The sequence below is a fragment of the Ptychodera flava genome, chromosome 11 (assembly GCF_041260155.1).
Source record: "Ptychodera flava strain L36383 chromosome 11, AS_Pfla_20210202, whole genome shotgun sequence".
Classification (NCBI taxonomy): Eukaryota; Metazoa; Hemichordata; class Enteropneusta; family Ptychoderidae; genus Ptychodera; species Ptychodera flava.
In genome coordinates, this window is record NC_091938.1 from 23,028,976 (window position 1) to 23,039,339 (window position 10,364).

Below are 10,364 nucleotides of genomic sequence, written 5' to 3' on the forward strand. Positions count from 1 at the left end.
ATGTCAAAAGATCACCTGACGTTTCAATGGTTGTATGTCTTCTGTGTAAGCAGTATTTATCTCAATCGATTAATTATGCTGACAGAAATTAGTTATTGACTGTGGTTATTGAAATTGTTTGTAGTTACCAGAAAAGTACGGTCATTTTGGTCTTTCACATGATCATCATCGTCAGTATAAGAGCTCAATAAACACGATTGGAACTAATTTGGAATAATTGGATTATCATATTTTTCAAATTTCTCAAAAATTTTCGGTACCCTTTAGCTGAATGTCTCAATATTACAAATTACTCAAAAAACAAGTGTGCATCGTAAGAAAATAGCAGATGAGCTTACATTTGCAGATTTTAAAGACATTACTTCAACATCCAATTAGTTCCAATCGCGTTAATAATAGACTTACGAACAAACAAATCTGTTCAGAAACATGAAAAAGGGCACACATTAGAACTAGCTTTCCGATAGCCTCAAGTCCGACGAGATAAAAAACTTTCAAGATCAGTGTTTTCTCTGCATGTTCACTGAAGTGGGCAATTTCTGCCCCATTCATCAAAATTAGGGGGCAAACTTGACATTTGAGGGGGCAGTATTTTTAATGCTTACTAATGACATTAAACAACATATCCTATCAAAACATGAACATAAAATGGCACTAGTATCCATGGAGACCGAAGCACAACTATGTCCTTTACTGTGTTTTCTTTTCGATGCGTACACTCCACGTTATGCACACGTCACCAAAATTGAATGACAGGCGATATTTTGTCTTTTCTGGGGGAATATTCTGAATAGAAATAACAGCAAATTCACAGTTCACTACACTATGCGTTTGAGTCACCATCATATGGGCGTATTTGCTTGTTGTGTTTTGTGCGCGATTTTCGCGCTGTCAGTAACTTTTAAAGGGCAGAAAGTGGCTCGAAATGCGCAATTTGCGCAATCGCGCAGTCGAGAGAAAACCCTGCAAGATTCGTTCAAATTTACAAAAAAGGTAATTTCCACCTTTGTTAAGCGCAATACGTTTTATAAGTTACTCACCGATCTGTATGTCCACTTGTAGCCTCCAAGGACCTGTACACCCTGACTATGAAAGTTTTTTTTTAATACTCCTGGTTGGATACGCTTCCGTGAGTTTCAAAAACGTCGATGCCTAGAGAATACTGTTTTCAACTACTAAGGCAACCCAGTAAGTCAAGCCTGCAGGTCAGGGATAGCGGTTTGGATCATACCATATTTCATAGCGAATTCGTTAACGTAGTACTGTAAACGAATACATGCAAGGCAAACGGCGATTGGTTGTTATACAAGAACTGTTTCTACCATATCATAATTGTGTCCAATGGAAATAAAAGAAATAAGCCCTTTCTGCGAGAGAAGAAAGGAAATGTTTTTAGGTGAAATGAGCCTCGGGATCAGATATTCGGACCATCAAAACCTTACAGTTTACCTTTGGCCTATATACATACACTAGGTGGGAGCCCCATTTTTAAGCTTGCGGAGTTCAATACATACACCACTGTAGTCACCAAGACCTCAGTAAATTACAAACCAAACAATTTTTGGTTGCAAGACAAAAGTCCGATTCTTAAAATAATATGGCCGGCACAGTGGAAATTTTGTCTTAGTAGGAAGAAAGAAGGCGCTGATTGCCCAGATCGTGATGACATCATCATCTCTTTGAACTTGACAGGTACGAAGCCACTGTCGTCAATTGGCAGTCCAGCAACTTCTATATGTTGTTTTTTGAAGTGAAGAAAAATATTACCAAAGCCTGTAGCAGTTGTCAACAATAATTGACGAGTAGGAGGATGATTTTGGTGTCAATAGGTGATCATTTGACTTTTCAATGCTAAAAAATCGTCTATACTGACATTCCAAGAACAACCCGAATTTTCCTCCTAATTATAACACTTAATGAGTTGGTTTTTTTCACTTTTTTCTTAGGTTTGTCAATCGCATGTTCTTGTTAGTTGCATTGTTCACATTAAAAACAAAAACACAAAAGTCATCAAAACGCACTACTATCCTCTAAAATATTTTCTTTTCGTCCAAGATAAAAGTCCTCTAAGTAGCTTAGACTAGTCGGACTGGACAACAAAACATTATGATTCTTTTACATTACAAAAGAGGTCATTACCATCTACGTTAAGAGCAATGACTATGATTTTTTTAAGTCACTCGCCAATCTGTTTGTCCATTTGTAGCCTCCTTGACGTGTACAACCTGACCATGAAGATATGCTTTGTACACATTGCTGGATACGCTTCCGTGAGTTCACAAATATCAACGCCCTGTAGAATACTGCTTTCAAAAAGTCATGCGAACACATCAAGTTTGCAAGGGGGTCAAGGGTACTGGTTAGGACAATACCGAATTTCAGAGCAAATTCAATACCCGTCACTATAAATGCACTCGTGCAAGGGAAACGGCAATTGGTTGTTTATACAATAACTCTTTCCATCCACGCATGAGAGTTTTGACCAATGGAAATAAGATATAAGGCCTTTCTCCGAGAGAAGAGAGAAATTTGGAATGTGCCTCGGGAACAGGTAGCCGTACTATCAATCAGAGTATTCTTTCGGCCAACATAAATACAAGTGGGGGCCCTGTGGCGTAAACGCAGTTTTCACCTGCTAATTAAGTTTTGTGAATTTTATTATTCCCTTCAGAAATTACTCAGTCTTTGCGGCCATTTTTAAATCCAGATATCAATAAAGGGCTGATTTGTTTCTGTACAATTAGAATTTGCACGGTTGTTAGTCCCTACTTTATCGGATTTTGAAAGAAAGTGATTGGAACTTTGCTGTAGGAAAGTAACAAAAGTTTAGTATTTCATTTTTGAGGCGCAAAGTACCTTTAAAGTAATTAGACTATGAATTTTGATAATAAGATTGTCATATGTATGAAAGGTATTACATCTCCTCCATGCTTTGTGGCAAAGTTTCACCAGTTTTTGTGTGTGATTTTTTCAAAGTCCGAACGACCCACCCAAGGTGAAAAAACTCCCTAATTAAATACCAAGGCTTCTGTACACCTGCTCAAAGTCTGTGGGCGAATAAATATGAAAACATAAAAATTGAAGTACTGAACATCAGAATACCGTCGCACTAAGTGGTAGGCTGTTTTGTAGATCATGAAGTGAACGCCTTGGCCAGCCAGCAACTGGGTAACTGCTCTAACTCTTCTGTAAATCACAAACCAAACAACTTTTGGTTGCAAAACAAAAATGCAAGTTTTGAAACCTCTGAAAATAATATGGCCGGCATCGTGAAAACTTAATCTTGGGTAAAAACAAGTTCTCTTTGAAATATCACAGGTACGAAACCATTGTTGTCAGTTTGGAGTCCAGCAACTTCATTAGTTGCTGTTGAAGTGAAGAAAAATTTCACTCGAACTTGTAGCTGCAGATGGGTTCATGGCTAACAATATATTAAAAGATTGTCAATTTATGCTTCACCGAATGCCACCACGCATTGACCAACATAGGGTTAAGCCAGGGATTAAACCGAGCGACTGTTAGAGAACGCTGCTCAATGTGTAGGTGGTCAATGTCCGAAGGTTTCCTTACTACCACTATGTTCAAGTTTAGTAGCGATATATTTCTGACACGCTCATAAAATTCGGTATAATGGGGTTTAAAGGGGGTTTCTGAGTTATAGATGTTGATGGCGCGAAATCAACGGGTTGCAGGTAAAATAAGAAGTCAGTATTAAAGTAGAAGTCACTTCGGCAACAAACAATGGATTCCCAATTTTTTCCAAAACATTTTAAACTTATTTAAGCTCATTTGTCGACTCTTTGTGTAAATACAATATTCGTGTTTTATTTTTTGTGAAGATTTAAAATTACCCATGGACTTAACACAGGATGATGCCATTTTGAATTTCAATTATCAGCAAAAAGATTTTTATTCTTACTTGAAAAGAGAATGGTTGAGAATTTCCCCGAAGAACGTTTGAACGTTTCTGTCACTTTCAATGCGCGGACTACCTTAATGAGACAAGGTAGAGAAAAGACAAGAAAACAGAGTTATCTTAACAATGAAACATCTGTTTCGTTCACTACATCCACTTGTGAATAATAAGGATACAGCTATAATGTTTGGTAAGATATTCAAGAAGAATCTTTTAGTCTTTTTAATTTTGTGAAGAACTTGAGAGAACTAGGGAATAACGTTCTGTTTCATTTGTCCTGTTGTCGTTGCATACCAGTCGGAGACATGCGGCCATAACTTGTCCAATAACATATACTGATTTTCATCTCCGTCGTCTTCTTAGACTTCTTAAATCCTACGCAGTCTGTTCATTAATTCCTCCTCCATTTCCCTTTCTTCAATTTCCTCCTCCAACGCGTCACTGTCAATTTAAGAAATAATGGAGTATTTTCTGTATTAGAAGACGGTCAACCGCATATACCTATGAGCGCGGGGCAAACTGTAGAATATTGCACCAACGGCAAAATTTGTTTGGAAACAAACTTGTAGCAGCGAAAATCACTTGTCATGTCAACAGACCACTTGATGTTTCAATTATCGTGTGCCTTTTTGTGTGAGCAGTGTTTGTCTCAATCTATTAATTAAATATATACTGAGATAAATTTTAGATTGACCATCTTATAAACATTGTATGTACTCACATAATCTCATCTACAACGTCCTCGCGCATGCCCGGGACTTCGTTCCTGGTTTGACCGTAAGCTTTCACCTCACCTCGCCTTCTCCGCCAACCTTCAGAGTCGCTTATAAGCAAGCTCAGCGTTAAAGCCAAGCAGAAAAGTAACGTCATTCTGGTCTTTCCCATCGTCATCAGCAGTGTACCATACCAATAGCTCTATCAAAGATCTTTGGAAAAACAAATCTGTTCAGAGACACAAAAAGCAAGGCACACATTAGGACGGGCCTTCGATCGCCTTATCGAACTGTTAATTGCAATTAAGGGACAAGGTAGTGTTGTAAAGTATACAGTCATGTTTCCTCTAAAATTGAGAAAGAAAACCAAAAACATACAACTTTAAATCGTTTATTGAGACACATGTATAGTGCATCTTTCTCTACTTAACAGATCATTTCTTCTGAAGCAGTTTGACTCCAAGGCCACAACCAAAGATATCACATGAGAACAGCCTGGGAATGGGAAGCGAGTCTGTGCCGACCCCGAGGTCATTTCACATGGTAACGACGGACCTACAGAACTCGACAATGAAAGGTTGATAAAAGAGGCAAGAATGCTAACCTACTCGATGAATCGCCTTTAACTTTACGTTTTCTTAAACGCAAGCGATAAGGTCACCATCATGGCGTACTACAGAATTCACTTTAGGGACTGCTAAGTTTCTGCAGCCGGGGGCGGTGGGCAGCCGGGGGCGGTGGATTCATAGGGGTGTCACCCTCTTTTTGACTTTTGTGATGGGATGGTCCCAATAGTCCCCATATTCTTGAAATGCTCAATAGCGGTGTGTTTTTTTGAATTGCAAGATGGCATCATATTTGCCTAAAATACATCGAACCAACCACGAATTTCATCATTCAGTTTCATTTTTCGGCGCGCCCTTTGTATGCTTTAGGCGCGTAACTGGAATATATATATATATATTATATATATATATATATATATATATATATATATATATATATATATATATATATATATATATATATATATATAATATATATATATATATATCGGCGCGCCCTAAGGGCGTAACTGGAAAATCACCATAGTAGCCACAAATTTCATCATTCAGTCACAGTTTTCGACGTGCCCTTTGCTCAGAGAAACAGAGTCGCAACGCTTGCATGCCTTTTGTTCCATGGTCGTATCTCTAGACTATTGGCTTTTCATTTAAAATGAGCTTCAAAGGTGTTAAACTTTTTGGAGGCTTTGTTTGTGGTCACGCGTGGTTTGTGGTTGATAATTACACGAGATTATGCGAAAAATACGACGAGATGGCATCGTACTGCCAGTCGCGTAGCAACCATAATTACTTTGTGAGCTCTCAGGCCAGAAACACTGCTTCACGCCAATCAAAACATAACACGCCAGCAGTTTCATAAACATGTCCTTCCTTGACGCACGTGTAAAAGACGGTATGACTGACCGTGAACCATTACATTACAGATACCTGGATGTTTGCAAATTTAAAGTCTGTTTTGTCAAAGTGCACCAACTTTTTGTTTTACCTTTGTCGCGGGTAGGGTCACCCTGTTTTCGAAAGTTGGAATGAGGCGGTCAGCCAGTTTTGGACGTCGGCAAAAAATAATCCACCAAGCATCCCCAGGCTGAACATACTGACAAGTCCCTTCGAATTTAGTTTCCTAGGAGAGCGAATTAGCGCAGAATAAAAACGCCAGTGCTATGACACCAAGCTTTGAATAGTAACTTGCATTCCGCCATTAGAATGCATTAAAGGGCCAGTATGTTTTTTTCGCTGTTTTTGTTTTGTTTGACAATCACATTTTCGTCTTCTACTTCATAAGAACATAACACCTACTCTGCAGTCCCAGAACTGAACTTCGACACGTGTAGAAAACACATAGTGTTTCAATTTGAATTCTAGTCAGGGCCAGAATTCACTTGTGGACAATAACAGCTAGCAGTCAACCCATGTACTGGCAGAGTACATGTTGATCTCATCTTGCTTTTGGAAATAAAACAAGAAACTCTTGACTTGCCGCGGACACTGTTGATCTCACCTTGCTTTTGGGAATAAAACAAGAAACTGTAGACGACTTTATAAACAAAAATAGAGAAAAAGTTATCAAACGGCACAGCTATCCTCTAAAATATGTTTTTTTGTCGAAGACAAGAATAAATCCACTCTGGGGAGCTTAGACAAATCTGACAACAACAACAACAACGACGACGACGACGACGACGACAAAACATGAAGATTCTTCTAATTTACAAATAAACGACTTCATTTCGAATTTTGACAAGCGCAATGATTTTAAAAGTCACTCACCGATCTGTATGTCCACTTCTAGTCCCCGCGACGTGTACACCCTAAGTATCAAGATTTGCTCTTAACTCCTGCCTGGATACGCTTCTGTGAGTTTCACAGACGTCAACGCCTTAAAATACTGCTTTCAAAAAGACAAGCGAATAATTCAAGCAGGTCATTCGGACAATACCACTTTTCAGAGCAAATTCAATACCTGTCATTGTCAATGCATCATGCTAGGGAAACGGTGATTGGTTATTCATAAAATAAGTCTTTCCACCGAATCAGAATGGCGTCCAATGGAAATAAAGAATAGGTTTTTCTCCAAGAGAATAGAAAAGTGTTTCGGTGCAATGTCCTCGGCGACCGAAATTAGAACCATCACGGTTTTACAGTGTACAGTGGCCTACATACCAATGGGCGAGGCGTCTTTTGATTTTTGTGGAGTAAATAAGGTTTTCACCGGGTTAGTTTTGTGAAAATCGGGATTTTTTTTCCCCTTAGAGATAATACAGGTATTTCGGCTATTTTGAATTGAAGATATCGATAATGGGGTTTCTCTAGTCCTAATTCCGTATAATTTGCATGATGAGCCCTGATTTTTATTGGATTTCGAAGGCGAGTGGTCGAGCAAAAGTTTAAGTCTTTCATTTTGACGGCAGAAATCACCTCACTAGACTTTGAACTTTAATGATAAAATTGTCATAAATATCATCGGTACTCTATTACTCAGACTATTACACTCCTATGCTTCGCGAAAAATAACTTCACCGATTTGTATATGTGTTTTTTTTTCAGTCCGAACGACCCTCCAAAGGTGTACAAACTCCCTAATTCAATACATACACCACTGTGGTCAACAAGATGTCTGTAAATTAGGAATCAAACAGCTTTCGGTTGTAAAACAAAAATGCAAAATTTGAAAATTGTGAAAATCTAACGATCGGCATCGTAAACTTTTGATAACATCAAGTTGCTGATTGGCCTGATCTTGATGACACATCCTCTCTTTGAAACATCACAGCTATACGAAGCCCTTGTTGTCAATTTGCAGTCCTGCAACTTCTATAATTGTTGAATTCCTGAAGTGAAGAAAACTTTCACCAACGCCTGTAGCTCCTGCTGGTCTGTCCACCTGCTGTTAGAGGGCGCTGTATATACTTTGGTGTTTCCGGTAATTCTCCTCTGTACCACAATTTTCAACGTTAGTGAAGTTTAAGTAAGTTTCTGACACGCGCATAAAACTCGATATAAAGGGTTTAAAAGGGGATTTCTCTGTTCACAAGTTTGTTTTTATTGTTAATGGGAGACGTTTAATACCATTTACAGTATCATGATGGAGATCGTTTACATTCCAGGTTACATCATATTTAGACAGTGTACATGACCATGAGCGAACGACAGTATAAGGAAGTGTCATGTAATAAGTTTGTGGTTCCGCTAATCATTTTGTGTAGAACGTTTGGGATCAGAGGTTATTGATGTTGTTATTGATATTTATGATAAGGGAAACTGATGACACTCATTGTTGTTCTTTACATTAGCCTCCTCTGAGTTCACCATGAAAATATTGAGCCCCCCCCCCCAAAAAAACCCCGCTTATAACCATGATTACATACGGCCTAGAGGGTCTAGAGGTATCAAACTGTGGTGTTTACAAAGAAGTTCTGATTTCTCGCAAACAAATGCAAATGATACATCCATACAATCAATAGCTATTTACTCGTCAGCAAGCAGTTGTCTACAATAATTGACATGTAGAAGAAATGATAAATAAATAAATAAATAAATATTTTATTTTTCACTAATTTTTTTTCTATACTGACATTCCTATAAAGAAACGTTACCTGAATTTTCCACCTAATTACAATTGAATTGTCTCATTCTCCCTTGCAACCTTGCAAAATGTACGAGAAAGCAAGTTTTCAGTTTCACCTTCGTCACTTGAATAAAAAAAAAACATTCCGGCAATATGTAATGTGTGTCATACGAAAATATCAAAGTTATATATCATTGTTTCACTAAACCAACGGGATGCGTGTGTATAGGAAGTCATTATAGGCCTATAAAGGGAGAAGACGTCCCGAGGACAGACATTTCGATTCTAACATTTTTACAAACCGTTTTTGATATGTCCCTTATCATGCTTATGTAGTCTTATTTGCAGGCTCTAAGAGTAACAAAATTTTAGCTGTTTTGTTTTTGTGAAAATAGAAAAATAATTTTACCTCGGAGTTAACACAACAATGATGGTCATTTTGAATTTCAATTATCGGCATATAGTTAATTTGTTCCTACGGTAGCAAACTTTGAACAATGATCCCTGATTTTCATTCTGAATTTCAAGAAAGAATAGTTGAAAGTGTCATTGAGGAAAGTTTGGGTGTAAGTTTAATTCTGTCACTTTCGAGGCTTGGAATACTGTCACCTGTAATCTAAATATCCCTATATATGGTCAAAGGGGTCATCCTTGGACTCAAAATGCCCATGTAAGGGCGCTGTTTTTAAAAGCGCCACCACCCGCTTAAAATCTGTGATTGGTTAGATTTTCTCTTTCCATGGTAACTGTGGTAAAATTGGAACAGGTGACAGTATACCTTTGATGAGACAACGTATAGAACAGACAAGAAAAGGAAGTTTACTTAATAATGAAACATCAATATACTTTAGGCAAGTCTGAGCACTAGCCGATATTTTTCGTTCAGCACATACAGCTTGTGAATTACAAAGATACAATCATAAAGTTTAGTAAGATATTTTAATAGAAATGTTTAGTTGTTCACTTTTGTGAAGAGTTTGAGAGAACGAGAGAATAAGATTTTGTTACTCTTGTCATGTTGTCTTGTATTACCTGTCGGGCCGTGCTGCGATAACTTGTCCAATCCAATTACATGTACGTACTGAAGTTAATCTCCATCGTCTTCCAAGGCACCTGCAGTCCTACGCATTCTGTTGAATAATTTCTCCTCCATTTATTTTTCTTTAATTATTCCGTCATTCAACTCGTCACCGCAAAATAGTGGAGTACTTTCTGTGTTAGAGGACGGTCAACCACACGTATTTACGCAAGACGAATTCCGGAAGATTGTGTTAATGGCAGGGTTTATTAGGAAAGAAACTATAAGCAGAGAACAACATATGCAACATGTCAAAAGACTTGACGTTCCAATCGTCGGGTATCTATCGTGTGAGCAGTATTTGTCCCAATCGATTAATTACTCTGGCAGAAATTTTTGATTGGTTATGCTAATCAATTTGTATTCACATAATCTTATCAGCAACTACATTGCGACTACCCTTGACTTCGTTGCTAGTATTAACTTTAAAAGTACGTCGCCGTCGACTTCCCTGCTAACCTTCAGAGTCGCTTATCAGCAAACCCAACGTCATAGTCAAACACAAAAGTAAGGTCATTTTGGTCTT

At 38.0% G+C, this 10,364-nt stretch overlaps 1 long non-coding RNA gene across 1 annotated transcript; it reads right to left on the reverse strand.

The window, feature by feature from the left end:
- Positions 1-581: 581 nt before the first annotated feature.
- Positions 582-7,099, reverse strand: LOC139143853 (uncharacterized). Its single transcript, XR_011554678.1, has 3 exons — positions 6,963-7,099; positions 4,638-4,858; positions 582-4,357 (listed from the first exon to the last, which is right to left on the reverse strand). It is a non-coding gene; the product is annotated as an uncharacterized lncRNA (long non-coding RNA).
- Between the last annotated feature and the right edge of the window lie 3,265 nt (positions 7,100-10,364).